Here is a 22,400-nt window from a genome sequence, read left to right as displayed (position 1 = left end):
ATAGGTTGGAGACTCTATTTCACGACCCTTAAGACCTTAAAGTAATGATTTTTAGGTTGAATCATGATCAGGAATGTTAGTGGGTGTTCTCGAACAAGTTTTGGATTTTTTGGACTTTGTTTGAAACACATTTGAAAGCTCAAACCAGTGGATCAACACGATCTCAACACACCGCGTCGCCCATCGTGTTGATGAATATTTTTCTCCATCTCCCATTGCAAATTCCAGTGAACTGATGCAAACTCAATGCGGCTCGTTGGCCATTGCGTTGATGCCAAAGATGTGACGCGTCGGTCTGTGCATCGCTAGGTCAGTTTTACATTAATTAAAAACAATATCCAGAGGGGTAAATGGGAAATTTTCCTCACTTTGACCCAGATATGATGTTAACATTCTATTCCTCAAGCCTCCGTAAGTGTCGAGTTTGGTATAGTATTCATTCATGCTTCAGGTCCTCTTGTTTTAACCCTTCAGTGAACTCTCCTTATGAAATAATGTAGTGATGAGTGAATGCATACTTGTTTTACATGAGACTGTAGTTATGAAGATAGGCTTGAATGTAGGGTTAGTGTTCAAGAAAATGGCTAGCAGGAAGTCGTATTTAGTGCATGAAGGGAGGGAAATCAGAATTTTTTATAAGATGAGAAATTGAGAAAATGCAGAGTGTGAGTGTCTATTTAGATCCTCAATTTATGTCAGTCTCCATTGTGTAGTTATCACAACCTAGTATTCAGTTCCAGTACAGTCTCAGTAACTGCCTTAGTTACAGTCTCAGTCCATTAATCAAATCAAAAACTCTGTTAAGTTTCAGGTTTGCTTGACCATAGCATAGAGTTATCTGTTATTGAATTATCAGTATTTTAGTACCTCAGTTTATAGAATATTTTAGAATCATGTTATACGCTTGTTCTTGCATTCTTAAATAATGCAATTTTTATGAATTCAAGCTTAGTTATCTCCTGTTACACAGTCATTCCTTACCTCATATGCATAATACTCTACAGTTTCAATTTAGTTATTCAGACTAAGTACAGTATAGTATTACATACCCAGTATTCAGATATCGAATATTCAATTAATTAAATAAGTTAGTATGTTTATACACTCGTGCTTGACACCCATGTGAATATTTTTAGTAGTCTCTGGTGATGTGCTATACTAAGGTGGAGAGTACAGTTGAGAGAGTATTCAAGGGATATATAAAAGGTTAAAAATTTATAGTTGCAGTGCATAAGTCTTAGTCACTTCATCTTAGAAGATGTGTTGTAAGCCCCGACTGATATTACAGAATTAGCCAGGATGTGACGGACCACACTGGATGATCCCACATGATTTTCTTATTCAGCTATTTTATTCAGCCATGCCAAGACTCCTTTCTCCTTAAAGTCACTAGAACTCTACAGAAAGAGTGTCAAAGAAAGGCTTCTATTGAATATAAATTTTCAACATAAGTTAGTTCGCAAAGCCAGTAATTCAGTTTAGGAGTTAGGCCGATAATGTTCATATGGTTGGGTTTCCCATCCTTCCATCTAGTCATACTATCCAAAGTCTTATGAATATAACTATTCCAAGATCGAGCAACTATGTGGTTGCGAGTTCAGGTCAGTTCAGATGTTATGCCTCAGTTTTAGATCCCTCTTATGTAGTCACGATTCAGTTCACAGGTGCCCTGTGTATCATCTCAGTTCTTTCTCAGTATCTCAGCTATGTAAGCATTCTTCAGGGGACATAATGTCCCAAGGGGAAGATGCACTATAATCCCCCCGATATTTCATAATCTAAACCTTCCATCTTGTCTTCACGAAATAAATCCAGTTTGGAGTAGTGGGTACTTATAGGTGGAACCTCAAGTTCCAATGTTACCCGTAAGTCATGTATTCAGGGGCTCAGTTCAGTCCATGAAATTCAGTTCATGTATCATGTTTCTGGCTCAGTTATATTCCCAGGTTTTCGTTCATGCATGTTCAGTAAATGATCTCAGGTTTATTAGTATTCTCATACTAAGGTAACAGTCTTCCTTAGATTGGCTTAGTTCCATATTCAGTTATAGTTATAAACTTGGTATCCATTATTGTTGCATATTTAATCATGCATTCATGAATTAGTTCAGTAATGTACTCATGCATCAGATATGCATGTTTAGTTTGAAAAATCAACTTATCAGTAGCTTCAGTCAGGTATTCCGTATATCAGATATGTATGTTCAGTGTGTAAGCTCAACCAATTATTATTTCTCTGCTTAGTAAGTCTCATTTGAGGATGAATGTTCCCAAGGAGGAGATATTATAAGACCCCGTACAATTCTAAGCTTAACTCAATCCGTTAAAGCTTGAAAAGTGGTCCCAGACTTAAAAATTTCAGCTAAGTGTTTACACTTAGAATTTATTTTAACCTTCATAGGTTGGTGACTCTATTTCACAACCCTCATGACCTTAAAGTAATTATTTTTAGGTTGAATCATGATCAAGAATATCAATGGGTGTTCTTGAACAAGTTTAGGATTTTTCGGACTTCGTTTGAAACACATTTGAAAGTTCAAACCAGTGGATCAATACGATCTTGACGCGCCACATCTCCCATTGCATTGATGAGTATTTTCCTCTATCTCCCAGTGCAAATTCTAATGAACCGATGCAGACTCGACGTAATTCATTGGCTATCATGTCGATGCCAATGATGCAGCACGTTGGTCTACACGTCGCTAGACCAGTTTTTCATTAATTAAAAATAGCTTCCCGAGTGGTAAATGGGACATTTTCCTTACTTCAACCTAGCCCCTAAAACATGAAATTCATCCCTCACAAAGCAAATTACACTCTTTTCTCTCAAATTGCTCTCAAGAGCAAAGCCCTAGACCATCAATTTCAAAATTAATTCTCAAGAACACTCCATCAATCTTTGAGAATTCAAGCATTAAGGTATGTTAAGTGTTCATCCAAGGGTTTTCTTCCACCCTTGGAGTTCAATAAGCCTGTTGAACTACAATTAAATAATTTTGATGAATTTCATGATTGAATTTTATTGTGTTCATTACTATGATGTTAGTTGAGTTTAGAATCCATGATTAATTACAAGTTCATGAGAAATAAATGGCCTGTGTGGGTTGTGGTATGGTTTCATGTTAAAAACCCTTTGAAATTATAAGTTGGGATTATTATTATGATGCTTGCATGTTGTATTACAGTCGTGTGCATAAATTATGCTCTTTAAGTGTTTTGGTGGATTGTTCATGTGAGTTAAGTAATGAAATTATATCCTGTTAGCATGTATACAAGCTAATGTATATCAAGTGTTTGACAAAATGTCTAAAAGAACGCATTTTATTGAGCAAGTACTATTATGCTCTAAGTTCATGCAGTGTTCTACTTTTATGCTATCGAGTGCTGGGGGTATTTAATTCCCAAAGAACCTAGCTTTTTACTAAAGATATAGTAGTTACAAAATAGTTTCAATAGTACTCAGTAACCAGTCTTAGTTCAGTAGTCAGTTCAGAACTTAGTAGTATTCAGTGTCAAACTTAGTAAACTCAGTCAGTTCACTGAATTCAATTAGTAATTAGTTCAGTACTCAGAGAACTCAATATTAGTCCAGTCCAATTCATATAATCAATTTAGTGTCTTTCAGTTGGGAGTAGTATTTAGCACCAAGCGAGACTAGGGATGAGGTCTCACCTGTTAGATAGGACTAAGATCCCTAGAAGATATTCCTAAGTTCCAAAACTACGTAGCTAGCGTAGGTTATAGGATGTCACCTGTTAGATAGCACTGACATACTCAGGGATCACCCGTTAGTCAGGACTATTCTATGGGGTCACCCGCTAGACTAGGACTGACCCCACATTCAGTTGTCTTTACCCATGGCATGGTACTGACACCCATCTAATTGGAGTTACAGATTGGACCCCAATCTAGTTATCTTATTTGGGGCATGTTGGTTAGTTAATTACCTCCCACAGTTTCAGTTTTAGTCTTAGTATAAAGCTTAGTATATAACTCAGATCAATTTTACAGAATTAGGATTGTCAGATATAGTCACCCAGTTATTAGTAATACAGTATTAGTAAACCTTAAATAGCAGTAAATCAGTATTTAGAACTCAGTATCCAGTGTTATCATGACCTCAGTTACAATTTACGTATTCATGTATGTACTCATATTCAGTTATGTTCATGTTACTCAGTCAATTATTATTTATGCATATGAACCCATGCATATCAACCTACCTTACTTAGCATACCAGTATATTGAAAGTACTGGCGCATACTTTTCTTTGCGCTATGATGTCTTATATCATAGGTTCAAATGCACGGGCTCTTAACCGTACTTAGCAGCCCATTCTATTAGCAACTGACTTATTAGTGAGTCCTCATAGTTCGAGGATAAAGTTACAACTTCAGTTTATCAGTAGTTCAATACTTGGAGTTAGTTGGGGGCTTGTCCCATTAACTCCAATTTCAGATAATTAGATGCTTTCAGACTAGAGTATTTTAGATAGATATTTTAGTATTCAATTTTCAGTATGCAATATTTATTTTTAGTTTTGAACTTTATGGCAAGTTTTTTGCCAAATTTCTGCATTTTCATTGTATTATTACTCAGTTATTGTAGTAGGTACCAATCATGGGTTAGCTTGTGGTCCTTTGAGATTATGAGCACCGTGTAGCGTCTAGGGTACAAACTCGGGGTGTTAAATCTAAAGCATGTCACATGGACTTTGGTGCTCGACCTTAACTTGCTGGCAAATTGGCAACTTAGCCATAAATTTTGCAATTTCCATTTGTATGGCACTCCACTAATAAATTTCATATAGGTCGTGGTATATCTCTGTGACACCTGGGTGAATAAAATACTAAGATTTATGAGCATATTCCAGTATCAGCTACCTCAATTCATCTATATTTGGAACATATAATCAGTCTAAACAAAGTAGAACACTATCTCTTTTTGAATCTAGTTTGTTTCCTTTTAATTTAAGCAAAATATGATCACTATCTTAAAGAGGTTTTGGGGGGCTTTAGATGAGATAGCGAGGGACGTCCCTAGCAATGAGAAGCTTTTCATGGGAAGGGATTTCAATAGGCACATAGGGTCTTTTTTGATGGGTTATGATGATGTGCATGCATGCTTTGGGTTTGGTTCAATGAATGATTGAGGAGTGGTTCTTTTGAATTTTTCTCAGGAGTTTGGGTCAGTGTTAGTTAATTCAAACTTCCAAAAAATAGAGGTCCACTTGGTTACCTTTGTTAGTTTGATGGCCAAGACCCAAATTGACTTTTTGCTTCTTAAGAAAGGTGATATAGGTATTTTTAAGGACTGTAAAGTCTTACTGAGTGAGAGTCTTTTCACCCAGCATAGTCTTTAGGTGATGGAATTGGAGATCAAAAATAAGAGGAGACGGAAAAGATTAGAGGACCGACTGAGGATTAGATCGGTTAGTTTGACTTTTGCCAGTGTCTGGATATAGGGGATAAGTTAATGGAGAGGAAGGCTTGGGAGGGTAGAGAGGATGCTGATAGTGTATGGGATAAGATTGCTAAGTGAATTAGAGAAACAACACAAAATGTATGGGTGCCTTGAGAGGCTTCTCAAGCAATTACCAAGGGGACTGATGGTGGAACGTAAAGGTGAAAGAGAGGGTGGAGGCTAAGAAGAGGGTGTATGGAAAGTTGGTTAAGAGAGAGAATAAAGAGGATAAATATAGGAGTCAAGAGAAGTATAAGATTTCTAGGAGAGAGGTAAAGTTGGTAGTCATGATGGATAATGAAGCTACTTTTGAGAGTTCATACACAACATCAGATAGTAAAAGTGGGGATAAAAAGCTGTACAGGCTAGACAAGGTTACATAGAGGAAGGCTCAGGTTCTTGACCAAGTGAAGTGTATTAAGGATATGGATGACACAGTTTTGATAAAGAAGGCTCTTATTAGGAAGAGATGGCAGTCTTGCTTTTATAAGCTTCTGAACGAAGAAAGGAATACTAGCATTATATTGGGGGGATTTTGAGCATTTTGAGAAGTTTTGGGACTATAGCTATTATAGGCACATTAAGGTTGATGAGGTTAAAAGAGCTATTCGTAGGATGAATGGGGTAGAGCGATGGGGCCAAATGAGATTTTGGTGGATTTTTGGAAGTGCATAGGAGCCCCAGGTATGGAGTGATCGACTCAGTTGTTTAACATAATTTTTAAGTCAGCAAGTATACCTGAAGCCTGGAGGTGGAGTATGATGATTTTGTTATATAAGAACAAGGTTGAAATATAGGATTACAATATGAAGGTTTAGGAGAGGGTGGTAGAGTTGAGGTTGCAAAGAATTGTTACTATTTTTGATAATCAATTTGGATTTATGCTAGAACGCTCGGCTACTGAAGCCATCTATCTCGTTAGGATATTGGTGGAGAACTATAGGGAAAGGAAGAAGGACTTCCACATGGAGTTTATCGAATTAGAGAAGGCCTATGATAGAGCCCCTAGAGAGGTTCTATGGAGATGCTTGGAGGCTAGAGATATACCTATAGAGTATGCTAAGGTGATTAAAGATATATATAATGGATCCAAGTCATGGGTTAGTACTGGAGGAGAGGACTTAGAACACTTTTCCATATTGATGGGGTTTCACTAAGGATTGACTCTTAATCTATTTCTTTTTGCCTAGGTGATGGATGTTTTGATGCAAAAATTTCAGGGTAAGGTGCCTTACTAATTGCTTTTTATGAATGATGTAGTCTTGATTTGATGAGTCTCGTAGAGGATTTAATGCTAAATTAGAGGTTTGGAGGCAAACCCTTGATTCTAAAGTGTTGAGGTGGAGTAGTTCAAGAAATAATATTTGGAGTGTAAGTTCATTGAGGTATCTCATGAGTCTGATGTGGTTGTTAAGCTTGATACTCATTTCATCCATAAGAAAGATAGTTTCAAGTATCTGGGCTCTATGATTTAGAGGATTAGAGATATTGACGAAGATGTCACTCATTGGATTGGGGTAGGGTGGATGAAATGGGGGATCGCCCCCAAAATCTTGTACGATAAAAATTTACCTCCTAAAATTAAGGGCAAGTTCTAAAGATTGGTGGTTAGACCAGGTTTATTGTATGGGGTAGAGTGTTGGCTGGTCAGGCCCATATCTAAATAACAAAGGCGGCAGAGATGAGAATGCTACAGTAGATGTGTCGGTCTACTAGGAAAGATAAGATTAGATATGAAGTTATTCAAGATAAGATGGAAGTGACTTTGGTGGAAGCCAATATGAGGGAAGCAAGGTTGAGATGGTTTGAACATGTGATGAGGATAAGAACAAATACAACAGTAAAAAGGTATGAGAGGTTGGATAGGTATCAATTCAAGTGAGGTAGAGTTAGACCGAAGAAATATTAGAGGTAGGTGATTAGCATGACATGGAGCAACTTTAGCTTATCGAGGACATGACCCTAGATAGAAAGTTGTGGAGAAGGTGGATTAGGGTAGAAGGTTAGTATATTTTTAGGATCTTTTATTATTTGTTATATTACGTGGTGTATCCTGTAAATGGTATTATTGGTGTGGTAATTTTTATTGTATCTTATCCTTTTACTATTCCTTGTCTAGTGTTTTATCTAGTGCTGGGGTTCTATAAAAAATAAGCTCTTTGCCTCACTTTTAAGATAGTGGTATAGACTAAGTACACTTACCCTCTCTAGACCCCATTTGGTGGGAATGTACTGGGCATGTTGTTTTTGTTCTTATAGGATCACTATCTTCTCCTGGACTTCTGCCACTAATGAAGATTTTGACTTATTTTGAATCAGAACACTACCTTCTACTGAATCAACTAAACAAACTCCCAGAATATCAAGGTTATGGACATCATGAACCAACTCTTTCTTCTTATCATTTACATGAGCAACACTATCCATCAAAAGTCAGCTAAGATTATTGTCCACTACATTGTCATTACCTATATGGTTCAAGTCATTTATCTCATAATATTTTAGCAACTCAAGACATCTTATCTGAGGAAGGTTCAAGTCTTTTTGACTAAATATATACTGGAGGCTCTTATAATCCATGAACACATCTACATAAAATCTATAAATAAAGTGCCTCAAAATCTTTAAGGTAAAAACAACTACTGCCATCTCAAGATCATGAGTCGAGTAATTCTTCTAATAACGTTTGAGTTATCTAGAAGCATAGGCCATAAACTTTTGCATGCTGTATTAACACACATCCGAGGATAACTCTCGAGGCATCCTAGTAAACAACAAATCCATTTGAACCCTCTGGTAGAGTCAAAATTGAAGTAGAAATGAGTCGAGTCTTCAACTCTTACAAATTCTTCACGCAAGCGTTGGACCACCCAAATTTTACATTTTTCGAAGTCAATTTGGACATAGAGGAAAACCCTCAATAAAACATCTATAGTACCAACCAAACCCAAGAAACTTTAATGTTTTATAGTGAGATAGGTCTAGGACAGAATGTGACTACTTTGATTTCTTGAGGATCAACCTTTACAACCTTACTGGAAATGATATAATCAAGGAATACTGGAAATTTCAACCAGAATTTACACTTATTGGACTAAGTGAATAACTGGCAATCTTCGAGAATCTATAAGACAATCCTCATATGGTATGTACGTTTATCCTCACTCTAAGAATAAATAAGGATGTCATCTATATAGACTATGATGAACATGTCTAAGTACTATTTAAAAACCATGTTTATCTAGTCAATAAAATATGTAGGAGCATTCATTATTCCAGAATACATAACAACAAATTCATAGTAACCATATCGAGTTTTAAAGAGTGTCTTGAAAATGTCACACTCTCGGGCTCTGAGCTAATAAAAGCAGAATCTAAGGTATATCTTTGAAAAAAAAGCTGGCACCCTAAATCTAGTCAAACAAGACATTGATCCTAGAAATTAGATACATATTCTTGATTGTGACTTTGTTATGACTTTGTTCAACACCCCATAATCTATGCACATTCTGAGGAAACCATATTTCTTATGCATGAAGAGAAATAGAGCACCTCATAAAGAGATAATGGGAATGATGAAACCTTTGCATAAGATATCCTTTAACTATTCCTTTAATTCCTTAAGCTTGGATGGAGCCATTATATAAGGAAGAATTGAGATAAGGTGGGTATCTTGAAGAAGGTCCATTCCAAAGTCTATCTCTCATTTGGGAAGGACTTCGAGCAGCTATTCGAGAAATACTTTTAGAAATTCATTCACAATGGAACTTATTGAAGAGTTGTGGTTTTAGACTTAAAATCCTTAACTCAAACTTGATTGAAGATGCAATCCTAAGATACAATCTAACCTATAGACACTGAAGTACTATCCTTCCACTCTAAGACTCATTTATTTAGAAACTAAAATTAAATGACTCTATTTGTATAGTCGACTGAGTCAACACAAGAATATGGCCAATCAATACCAAGGATGACCTTAAAATCATTCATATCTAAATCTACTAGATCAAGTAAGGTGATTATTTGGGAAACTATGATTGGGTAATTCATGTATACCTATTTTGATATGACTGAATCACCAACAAAAGTTGAGACTGCAAAGGGATTGAAAAGATTTTAGGATTGACACCAAATTATACTGTAATATAGGTAGTCACAAAAGAAAGTATTTCTCCAGGATGAAACAAGGCATACACATTAATGTGGAAGACTTCTAACATACCAGTGGCTATATCAGGGAAACCTTCTAATCTTTCTGATTCAATAAATCATAGAACCTATTTGAAGTTGTCCTCTACCTACACTAGATAAGGCATTTTGTATAGTTAGTGGACCTATAAGATTTATTGATGAATTAGAATGGGTCTACTAGTGAACATCTCTACCCTTCTACAAGGCCACTAGGAATTACCTCAACCTATGACCTAGATTACCACATCCGAAACAACTACCACTACTATCCATACACTCATGTTGTGGTTCTTACCACACTTCTTACAAATTAGGAAAGTAAATCTACTAATAATGCTACGTTGGGACTTAGAACCTGATGCTCCACCCTGATGCTCCTATTTGAGCTTGGGTACTGGGAAACTATAAGAGGATGTGGATGGTTTTGAAGTCCTCTAATGAAACTAAGAGCGATTACCACCGTGCAACTTCTTCTAAGAAAAGTCAAAATTTCCAATTCTAGCTCTCTTAGTCTCCATTTCCCTTTCCTTAATCTTTTCTTCTTCATTTTATTGAGTATGAGTCATAAAGTCTAGATATGTTCATCTACCTAACAATCATAGTGGTCCTACACACCTTAAAATCTTTCTAAAAAATTCCTAACACAAACTTACTCATTTGAGCCCTTGGCTCTACAACCATCTCTAGAGCATATTCGGTGAGCTGGGTGAACTTTAGAAAATACTCTTTCACTGACATAATAGCCCACTTTTAATTGATGAAATTTTCAATCTTATCTTCCCCTATCTCAAAGGAAAGAATATTTCCAGAAAAGTAGTCACGAATTAATCCCAATTAACTAGTCGTGAACACACACTTCTGCTCTCTTTCTATTTTTTACACCATGTTTGGGCAACTCCCTTCATATGCTATGTTGACAAATACGATTTTCAACTGAAATAATACCCATAATTTGTATGATCTTTTCAATCTCATAAATTAAGTCTTGTGGATCCTTATCTACCTTTGAACCATGAAATTTTGGAGGATTCATCCGAGTAAATTCCAAAACTCTCATAGTGGTTGTATTACTATTAGGGTTAGCTAGTGCAACAACCTGCTTATTGACTTGGTTGATCATTGCCTAAGAAAGCACTTGGAAGGCAACACTAAACTTAGAATGAAAATATTGTTCATTAGGGGATCTACTAGAGCTGGTGGAGCTTATAAGTTACTATTTCTGTTTCTTCTTCTGTTAGCTCTTCAAAGAGGCATTTTCTATATTTCATATCATGATTTAAAATAAGATTACATAAAGATCACACCCTACCACACGATATAAACATGAAAAAATTTAGACTTTCCTAAAGCATTTTGTAGTATCTCCCTTATAAGTATGGCATGTTTCACACCCATAAATAGGGCTTTACTTATCATGACTTTCAGACTGATCAACGCCCAAACTAAACTTCCAATTAAAGATAAAACGATCTCTATCAAGTAAAGTAACCCAACTAGGTTGGTGTTGAACCCGTAGGGAATACGTGGACTTGTATCTCTTGTTTGCCAGAATTAATAGGAAGTACTGAATGTAAATAGGGGTTGTAGTAATAATATCGAACAAGTAACAAAACTAAACTTTGGTTGTAACCAGTCAGAGAAGAATACTTCGATTGTGTTCCCCCTATCTTCAAATTAGTAGGATTATCTTGCTTTATTGAACCAACCCAGAATCTTACATACAAAATGTGATAAGTTATGTACCATAAACTGTCTTGTTAACTCATTGATGGATTTCATCCTTTACCTTTTGAATCTCAGGATTCCGTGTTACTAACCCTTATCCTAGATCTGAGTTAACTATTACCTTATGACTCTTAAGCTATTAGATGACAGATAACCGTCTTACATAGATGATACTAATTAACCAAGATCGATAATTAATCTTCAAATTACTATTGTGATTATCTTTTCCTAGTCACTACTCCGATTGCGGAGTAAGTAGTAATATTTGAGGTAGGATCATACCATTTGCAATTGCTAAGACATCTATTAAATTCAAGATAATACAATACATGCAAGAATACTTATCTAAAAAACAAGTTAACCCTTCCCCTACTTCATCAATATGCCAGGGTACCCATAGCCCTAGCTAAGGGTTTTAGTCACTCATACTTTTGAAACAAATGAAGGAATTCATAATTGAAGACATTCAAACAAGATCACAATAATCAATAAGTAAAACCCAAAGTCTGTGACTGGATTATCAACCAAAACCAAGAACAAAGTAATCCCAAGATCAAATTCAAATCTAGGAATCAAATATATGTTTATAAGAGTTAAGAGTGTGTAACCTAACTACAAAATGTCAAAAGGGTATTTATAGGATACAAGAAAACCTAAAAACTAAAATCCGAATGAAAATGGAAACTTAAGGTTGATGACCACTTACTAAGGCTACCTACAGACAATATATGCTATATCCGGACCATATATGGTTCTTGGTAAGTGCTAGGCCTCCTGCACAACTTCTGAAACTCTCTGGAATTAACCTTCTAGCACTTACTATGGTCACCTACGGACTATAGGTGCCCTTTGTAAGTGACAGAGTTTTCTTTTTCCTGAATTTGAGCCTCTGGGCTTCAAGTTCTGGCACCTACTTAGGTCACCTACGCTCGGTAAGTGGCACTTATGCTTAGAAATGCCTTGGTAAGTATCCAACAGCTTCAACTTTCATCTTTTAGTTCAGTTTAGCACCCAAAACCTGATTTCCTATAAAATATACCAAAACACATCATATCTCACAAAACAACCTAAGAAACTTGTAAATTTTCATTGTTTAAAGCATCAAAAGTTCTACAAATCCATAACATATCAACACCCTCAACTTAGAACGTTTGCATGTCCTGAAGAAACATATCACAATAAAAAAAACACGATGTTTAACAAGGAGAATCTTAGCTATCCAAGGCAGCTAATCATCACTTTAAGCTCAAACACATTACCCCCTCCTATATAAATAATTTAAAACAAACTGTGTGTAAACATGAAGAACAACAATGTGACACAAGGGAATCAAGGTATGGAAATTACATTAGCAATAGATGAACATGCATATAAATAAGTTAAACTACCCATACAAGTAAGCAGTTAGCAATACAACCCATGTGCCCTCATAACAAAGAAGTCCCATCACTCATATGGAATAATGCATGTCAATGAAAGGAATTTTAAGAGACACTCACACTCAAAAGCGAAGTTCCATCAATGCGCATCAAATACTATAGGCTTGCCCTTATTTTCTTTTTCTTAGTTTTCAGACAGTCAAGTTAGGATCACTATACAACTTCATTCGACTTGTAATGTAGACTTGGGGGTTGGTATGGTACATATGGACATATCAAGTGAATAAGCCTCCTTGCCTCCGCACTAACTTTGGGGTCCACACATTAACGAATTTCCTTTTATTCCACCCCTTTTCACCCCTTTTATGCTTATTTGCACATTCAGGTTGAGTGTGGTTTCTTTTATTCGTTTCATTTTGCTTTTTCTTTTTTTTAAAAATATTTTTTATACATTTTTTTCTACCATACCCAACCTTTCAATCTTTTTCTCTTATTTTACCCTTCTTCATACCCACTGTAGACACCTAATTTTGTTCCTTCCAAAGTTGAGTTTTATTTATTTTTAGCTCATATTACCATGCACCCTCACCTATTTTATATTTTCCCCACAAGAAAAAAATACAACAAATCCTAACAAATTAAATCCTCAATCCTAAAATATCCCCTTATCCTAACAAACTTTATCCCAACCACCTTACTATGCCACCTTAACACCTCACTCCTCATCTTCTATTGGATACATACAAAAAGCAGACGACATACTTATTTTTCCACACGCCATACTCATTTTTTCCACAAGCCACCTCATTTTTCCACAAGAAACCAATAATATGCACCCACATAGGATAATATAAAAAAGAAAAAGGAAAACAAAAATAGAAAAGGGGGATTTCCATTTTTGGAAAAGACTATACAGAGAGAGGATTGAATTTCTCCTTTCTTCTCCAAGAATAGGCACACATAAAATGGAGGTAGATCACTGTGAAAAGAGATCGGAGAAGGGAAATCAAGAGATTCGAGAGAGATGAAGGGAGATTACGAGAAAAATAATGAGAGAAAATAAGAGATAAAAGCGATTGAGAGAGAGAGAGAGATCGGAGAGCACTATTTCAATAAGTGGTGTCTCGCTGGAAAACTCAGCTAAACTCACCGAAAAATTCCCTCTCCATTAGATCTCCACCAGTTTCATCCCTTCCCAGCTCCAGCAAAACAGAAACAGTTTACCCATCACCAAAAATGACCTCTCCTCACCGAAAAGAGGTCACCCACCTCAAATTTCGGCCTAATCTCACCAAAAATTGTAAGTTAGAGATTGAACCCACAAAAACCTAGTTGTTTTAGTCTATTCTGACTAAATTCCATTAAAAAATAATCAGAAATCAAAACAGGTCAGTTGGTTCATTCGGGTTAATTCAGATTTTTATTGGTTTATTCAAGTTACGGGTTCGACATTGAGGTTACAATTGGGTTGAGGTTTCATTGCTCCATGAATTCCAATCCAACTGATTGTTCAAAATAAAAATCATCAAATTGTGGTCTAATTCTACTTCCTCTATCTTTTTATTTCATTTTTTATTCTATTCGATGTATTGAATTGAACATGGTATGAATTGTTGTTGTTACGATTCTGTGATTAGTTTTGTGATTATGGACTGCATTTTGAAATGGCGCTTTATTTTTGTTTAGAATGAATTTGAGGCGGGAATGGAGAAATTGATAAAATATTAAATTGTTTGGTTCAGTTAATTGATGGATGTTGATAAATTCGGTAGTATCATGATAAGACCGTCAAAAGTGTAGGTAAATAGTAAGTTGGGTAGGCAAAAGTAGGAATCATGTATGGTTGAGTGACTTGAAATGTTTGTGGAATAGTTTGTTTTTCTCGCATTTGAAAAATATATTCATTCACCGAGGAATGCCTCGAGGTCACATTATACTTATTCACTGGAGAATGCCCCGACATATTATGTACTTGGAGGATGTCCGTGATGAAGGCTCGAGGCATCGAGTAAAGCCTTGGAGAGTAGTTTAGGATTAGTGTAGGATTACTTTTCAATCCTTTTTTTTTATTTTGGGTTGTAATAATTGGAAACTATAATTTTGGATTTATTTTGTTTGTTTGTTTGATTGATTGGTTTGTGTGTTTTTGTGTAGTTTATATATTCATAGTGTCAAAATCAGCCGATACGCTCCACCAAGCGACCGTGGTCGAACCATGGGATCGAGGGGTTCCTAACACCTTTCCCTCAATCAATTGAATTCCTCAACCGAAATCTCTATTCGCAAACCAGTTTTAAAGAGTCAAACCATTTTGAAAAAGGATTTCCAAAGGTGACTTGGCACACCCAATTTATGTCAAGTGGTGACTCTGAGTTAATTGTAAAACAAATTATTTTGAAATAAATCTTTATTTTTTTCACTTTAATAATAAAAAACCCTTTCAAACTTTCAAATCAAAGAATCTTTTTTGGTTAAAAAAGGGGTGTGACAACTCTGGCGACTTTGCTGGGGATGTTTTTTAGAATTCGAGCTTATTTTTGAGTTGTATCAACTTAGTTTAACATTATGGGTTTATAGACATTGTTTGTGTTAATGTTCGTAGTTGTTTTATCATTGTTGAGTACCTATGTGCTACATGTTTACAGTCTTTCTTCTTATGTGCTACCGCTTTATATCTAGCATCATGTGCATAACTCCAATCATTCTTTCTTCAATAAGTCTATAGTACACGTGTTGTACACGATCTCTAGTTGAGTCACCTTTATTTTAGAAGGGGGAGCCATCGGTATTATGAAATGGGTGAAAAGTTTTAGCAGCTACTATCGACCATAGGCACCCTCGAATAGCTTTGTTATTGAACCCCAACGTAGGTCAGCCTTTAGATCATGCTTATCTGTATCATATTGAGACTTAGCGGGACCCACGTGTCCCTTTGTAGGAGACTCACCTCTAAAGCATCACTATATGCTAAATGTTACATCTCTGAGGGTAATGTGGTCATTTGAAAGACCGATTTGGGGGAAGCATGTGTTAGAAGTAAAGTGTGTAGACAAGAAAGTGTTGAAAAAAAGAGAGAAAAAGAAAAGGTGAGTAAAAAAGGAGTGTTTCGTAGTTTTTTTTTAGAGTTCTTTATAGCTTTTGTTTTTCACAATTCAAAAATCCAAAAAGATTTTTTACATTTTGCACTCATTTCTCAAAAAAATGAAAAACAAAAAACATAAAAAAGATTTTCCTTTTTCTTCTTTAGCAAGCATTCATAATTCAAAAATTTCAAAAAGATTCTTTTAGGAGTTTTTATAATAGAAAATTCAAAAATGCTAGAAGTTTTGTACATTTCATATGACAAAAATACCAAAAAGTTTTTTCTTTCATAGTTGTTGATGTCAGTTTTATGTGAAGTGACCCAAAAAATATTTTATTCGTCTGTCTTTGGTCGTGTTTCTTAAGTTAGGGTCAATCTGTCAGTTAACCGTTAATTGTCCAATCTGGACGAACTACGCACCCTTGATTCTCCTCTCTTGGGAATGAGATACGTAGGCAGCCTATTGTGGGTTCGGGGATCTTATTTAAAAAATCTAAAAAGATTTTCTCCACTCTTTATTATATTAGGTGTTTTATATACATCTTTAAAAGAAAACTCCAAAAAGATTTTCCTTTAATAGGTTCAAAATCTCATTTTTCATATGAAATTCAAAATTGAAAAACCCTAAAAGATTTTTCTTTGGTAATCATAGGTTTTATTTTGTATAAAAATTAGCAAAATTCAAAGAGATCTTCTTCACTCTTCATTTAGAATAGGTGTCATATACATCTTTAAAAGAAAACCACAAAAAGATTTTTCTTTATAGGTTCAAGTTTCATTTTCATGTCAAATGCAAAATTGAAAACCCAAATAGATTTTCTTTGGTAATCATAGATTTCATTTTGTATAGGGATGTTAAAGCTAAAAAATTCAAAAAAGATTTTTGTCATTTCTTTTGACAAATTGTTGTTTTCTTTTCTTCTTAAAATTTCAAGAAAAAGAAAAAAAGAAAAAAAAAAGAGTTTAATTGTCCATTTTGGCAAGACTTCATGAACTACGCACACCTGATTCTCCTGTCTCAGAAGTGAGACACGTAGGCACCCTTCTTGGGTTCGGTGGTCTTTTCCAAAGAAAAGGGAAAACCAAAAAAAAAAAAGATTTTGAGAAAGTGTTGAACTCTAACATGTTTGTTATCTCTTGTTCATTTAGTTTAAGGTGGTTAGTTTGTGGCATTTTGGTTGGTCCTCCATGTCACACCAAATCTGAAGAAGGTTTAGCCGTGTCCAACAAGGATATAGAGAGTGACCTTATGGATCAAACAAAGAGTCAGAAAAATGAGAGTTTAAAGGAAGAGAATTTAAGACTAAGACAACAAATGAGGGAAATGTATCAAGCTTGGGCCAATGGTCTGGCTCCTCCTCCATTCCCCGCTATTGATCCTACAGATACCTCGAGTTTTCTACCAAAATTGCAAAGTCAATTTCCTATTGTTTTTGATGTACTACAACATGACTCAGAATTCATTCCAAGACAAACACATCACAATACTTCCACCACTCTTTCTCTAGCTCCTCAACGTAAGCGTTTTACATTCACAACACTATATTTTGCCTGTGATTTTGTTGCTCAATCCTTTGCTGAGACATCCACATTGGATAGCCACCAAACGGTTGTGCCTCCCCATGCTGCCAGTGGAATCATATTTAATACTCTTAGTAATCATTGCGGTACTCCTGAGCCTACTTTTAAGCTAATTGGACCACCAAAATTTCTTAACAAGAATCCTAGAGTGCCAGAAGAGCTGGAGAAAATGGTTGGAAAAATGAAGAGTGCAAGAAATGCTGTGAAAAGTTCCCTAGGACCTACGGTAAAGAAGATGTTTCATATAAAAACTGGGGCATGCCTTTAAGTGTTAACCATTCCCCAAGCCTTGAGATATCAAAATTTGAGGACCAAGATAAACAAGAGGAATTCGTGAAACATTTGGGACAATATTGCAATCAATTAAGGGAAACTGGAGGGAAGAAGAATGAGAAAGATGTAGTTGCTATTGCAGTATTATAACGGGCACAACCAAGAAGACGTCATCATCGTTACCATTATTCTCAAGCCCAAGTTCATTCCCAAGCTCTCAATAATCCCTCCCCAAATCCATTATACTCAATTTTCCTAACTCCATATCTAATGTACTGCACACAACCATATGTTTAACTCCCTTTCTTACTCACAATGGCCTGTGCCAATTCGTTAGAGTCATCTTCCAACTCCATAAATACGCCAAAGCCCTCCTAGGCCCGATTTTAGATCCAAGCCAAATAATAAAATGAGGCAGAAATTGAGGGATAGCTTCACACCAATTGGAGATCCGTAAGCCATCTTATTTCAGAGATTGGGATAATGGGGCATAATTACTTCTCTCCTTGGGCACACTCTTAATTCCCGTCTAAGAAATTTTGATCCTATTGCACGATGTGCATATTATTTTGATGCTCAGGGTCATGGTATTGAGATTGTCGAGATTTGAAAAGAGAAATTGAACAGATGATTCAAGATAGATCAATTCTGATGCAGAACATTGACAGTGAGAGAAGCTGTCATGCTGATATGAAAACTAATGGCTAATATGTTAGCTGAGCAATTGAGAAGTCACCCTTCTCACTACTAGGAAGAGGTCTGGCAGTTTGTTTTATTTTCTTTTCTGTTTTCTGAATTATTTCAGGGTTATAGTTCGGGATCTATATTATTTTGTTCTTGTTGTCATTTATGTTGAAACTATTCTATCTTTCATGTCTACTAAATATAATGTCCCTTTTCCTTTTATGTTTTAAATATATGTTATTTGTTTTATTTCTTTATATAGTGCATTTTAAGTTGATTCTAGTGTTATGACATGCTAATGAAATTTTCAGCCAGATCTTAAAATCCAGTAAAGCATGAACTTGAATCAGAGGGCTAAAGTTAGAAAAAGCTTCTGAGAAAATTGATAGAGTGTTGATACATTTGGTGACCATTTTACAACGTTCTTTCAAAATTAAGGTAATTATTTAGACAATCACAAGAATAACTTGGTCATCAATATAAAAGAATAGCTTGATTAGGTCAAATAGTGGAGGTATGATCCTATGTCAAAAGCAACAGAAAGAAAATCAGCTCCATGAAGTCATGAGTCCTTTAGCATGAGGAATGTACAACAAAAGGTGGAGTTGTATGATGAACAAGTGTAGAAGAAGTAGTGATGCACAAGATTAGTTAAGTTAGTTCTTTAAAAATGTCACACATGATCTTTGTCTCCCACTTTCCAATTGCATGTTATATACTTGCATTCTCAAGGATTGATATGATGAAGGCATTTCATTCTGCTATCCAGACATTGTATCATCCTTTGTTTACCTTATTTGATCCTTAGTGTTATTTTTTTTCATACCCCTCTTTTGGAATCAAGATAGAGTCAGCAAAGCTCAAAAGAAAAGTGTCGAGCAAAACAATAGAGTCAAAAAAGTTGCAAAAAAGAGGAGAAAAAATATGTTAAAAAAAAGAAAAGAGAAGAGTGACAAGAAAAATAGAGCCAGAAAAAAGGTTTCAAAGAAAAAGAGTCAATAGAAGAAGAAGTCAAAATCAAGCAAAATGAACAAGCTACCAGAACTACGTGCGACCTGATTCTCCTCTTTCGAGGGTGAGATACGTAGGCTTCCCTACCCGAGGCTCGGTTCAACCAAATAAACAATTTAGAATTGCGCAGTAAAAAAAACTGGGGCATGAGTTAATCTTCATTGTTTGAGTCGATTCTAAAAGTTGTATGTCCCACCCCACTTCAAGTGTCGTTTAGGCCTTATGTCATCTTTTTTTTCTAACCCTATCCAAAATCTAAGTTACAACCAAAGAAAGACCTTCAAATCAATCTTTGGGGATGTTAAGGCTAAGAATTCAAGGGATATTTTGATAAATTTTAGAACCACTTGTCTTCCTCAGCATAAGGAATCAAGAGAGAAATAAAAATGAGAGAGTTTTATCAGTGAAAACCCTCATAGGCACCATAAGGTGATGGTAAGTTGAGAGAGATAAAAATTAGAGAGTCTTATCGATAAAAATTAGAGAGTCTTATCGATAAAAACTCTCACGAGTATTGTAAGACGACTGTGAGTTAAGATAGATGAAAATAAGAGAGTCTCATTGGTAAAAAATTTGCACAGACACCATAAGGCAATAGTGAGATGAGAAAAGAAAAAAGAGACAGGCTTGTTGGCAAAAACCCTTCAAGGCACCAATAGCCGAATGAGGTCTTAAATGTAATTGACCTAGGGAAGCAAGTCAGTTCCAAGACAATTAACTCAATAACAACTCGTAGAAAATATGGATAGAAAGATTAAGCAAATTAATCCAAGATGCATGGCATAATCATTAGAGTTGACTGCTATTTTTAGATAAATTTTTCATTTCTTTTTTTCAAATGGGAACGCTCATTGTCTTTTATTTCTTCTTTGTGTTTTATTTTATTTTCTTGAGGTTAGTTATCCAAGTAAAAAACAAATCATTGTCATTTTTTCATTTGTCCTTGAGTCAAGTCCAAGTCAAAATAATTGAGAAAAGATTTCAAAACTGGCTACTAACATCTTTAATTGCAGAAAGCAAGACAAAAGGCCAACACATGAAAGTGACATGATTGTGGGCTAAAATAAGGCATGCAGAATCTTTTGTCAACAGAAAAGTCTGGGAACTCATGCAAATTTTACGGTTCAAAGGGTTTATCTGATAACCATGACAAAGAAGAGATATGGTGTTTGTTTCAGAGTTACTCTAAATAATCTGATTTTAGGGTCAATGATACGTAAGTCAATGATATATGTTAATGTTTTAAAGCAAGGTCACTGGAATAAGTGCAGGAGAAGTAACCCAAAATCCAAAGCCGTAAGCCAACCACCCTATTTTAAACTCATAAGTTTTCTTTGTATGAAACAGGAACAGTTGCTGCCTTCAAATCAAAGGCTTTAAAGCACAAATATCCAGAGGTGTAATTCCTCATTTCTGCAAATGCAAGAATAGTGTTGTTGTATAGGTTTGGTAATCCCAATTATGGTAAAACTCATCATATTGTATCCCTTAGAGAAAAATTCTCTAATTTGGGTCTTTCATGTCTAACGACTAGGAGGTGAACTTCCTAATTTGAACCATTAATCCTAAAAAATGCACTTTTAGCAAAAACCTTTCACTTTCATTCTTAAGAGAGGGACTTGTTTGTCTCAATCATTTAATTTTATCCTCAAAAGTGCATTTGTTGATCAGAATCTTGATTCATCTTTGCATTACACACTATTGCAAATAGTTAGGGTTAGGTATGACACCCATAAAAGCTTTTGATGATAAACTGGGGCAAAAAGAAAAATCTAATTCCTGTTATTAGGAACTTCACTTCAGGACCCTCCTAGAAAATGGAAATTTATTTTATATTTAGAACCCTCTTGAAAAATAGAAATTTATTTTATGTTCAAGACCTTCCTGGAAAATGGGAATTTATTTTATGTTCAGGACTCTCCTGGAAAATGGGAATTTATTTTATGTTCAGGACCCTCCTGGAAAATGGGAATTTACTTTATGTTCAGGACCCTCCTGAAAAATGGGAATTTACTTTATATTCAGGACCCTCTTGGAAAATGGGAATTTACTTTATGTTCAGGACCCTCCTGGAAAAAGGGAATTTACTTTATATTCAGAACTCTCCTAGAAAATGGGAGTTTACTTGATGTTCAGGACCCTTTTGGAAAATGGGACCATACTTTCAGAAAAATGAAATCCTTCTTTATCATAAACTTTGTTTGGAATAATTTTCGTTCTAGTTTTGATTTTGGTTTCACGAACCCGCCTGAAGAATAGGGTGATGAAATAGAAAGTCAGGAGCCCGCCTGAAGAATGGGGTGATAGATTGAGAGTTGGGTGCTTGCCCAGAGAATAAAGCGATGAAATTATAAGTCGGGAGGACCAACCAAAAAATAGGGGTGATGAAATTTAAAGTCAAGAGCCCACCTGAAGAACAGGGAGAGGAAATTGAAAGGTGATGAAATAGAAAGTCAGGAGCCCACCTGAAGAACAAGGGTGATGAAAATTGAAAGTCAGGAGCCCGCCTGAAGAATAAGGGTGATGAAATTGTAAGTCAGGAGCCTGCATGAAGAATAGGGTGATGAAATTGCAAGTCAGGAGCCCACCTGAAGAATAGGGTGATGAAATAGCAAGTCAGGAGTCCGCCTGAAGAACAGGGTGATGAAACTAAAAGTCAGGAGCTCATCCGGAGAACAGAGTGAGAAAATTGCAAGTAGGAGCCCGCCTGAAGAATATGGCGATGAAATTGAAAGTCGAGAGCTCGCTCGAAGAACAGAGTAATAAAATTACAAGTCAGGAGCCCGCCTGATTAACAAGGTAAGAAAATTGTAAGTTAGGAGCTCGCTTGAAGAATAGGGTAATGAAATTAAAAGTCGAGAGCTTACCTGAAGAACAAAGTGATGAAATTGAAAGTCAGGAGCCTACCTGAAGAACAAGGGTGATGAAACTGAAAGTCAGGAGCCCACCTGAAGAACAAGGGTGATAATTTCAAAGTCAGGAGCCCGCCTGAAGAACAAGGGTGATGAAAAT

Source organism: Capsicum annuum, chromosome 8 (assembly GCF_002878395.1).
Source record: "Capsicum annuum cultivar UCD-10X-F1 chromosome 8, UCD10Xv1.1, whole genome shotgun sequence".
Classification (NCBI taxonomy): Eukaryota; Viridiplantae; Streptophyta; class Magnoliopsida; order Solanales; family Solanaceae; genus Capsicum; species Capsicum annuum.
Note: the sequence above shows the minus strand (reverse complement) of the source record.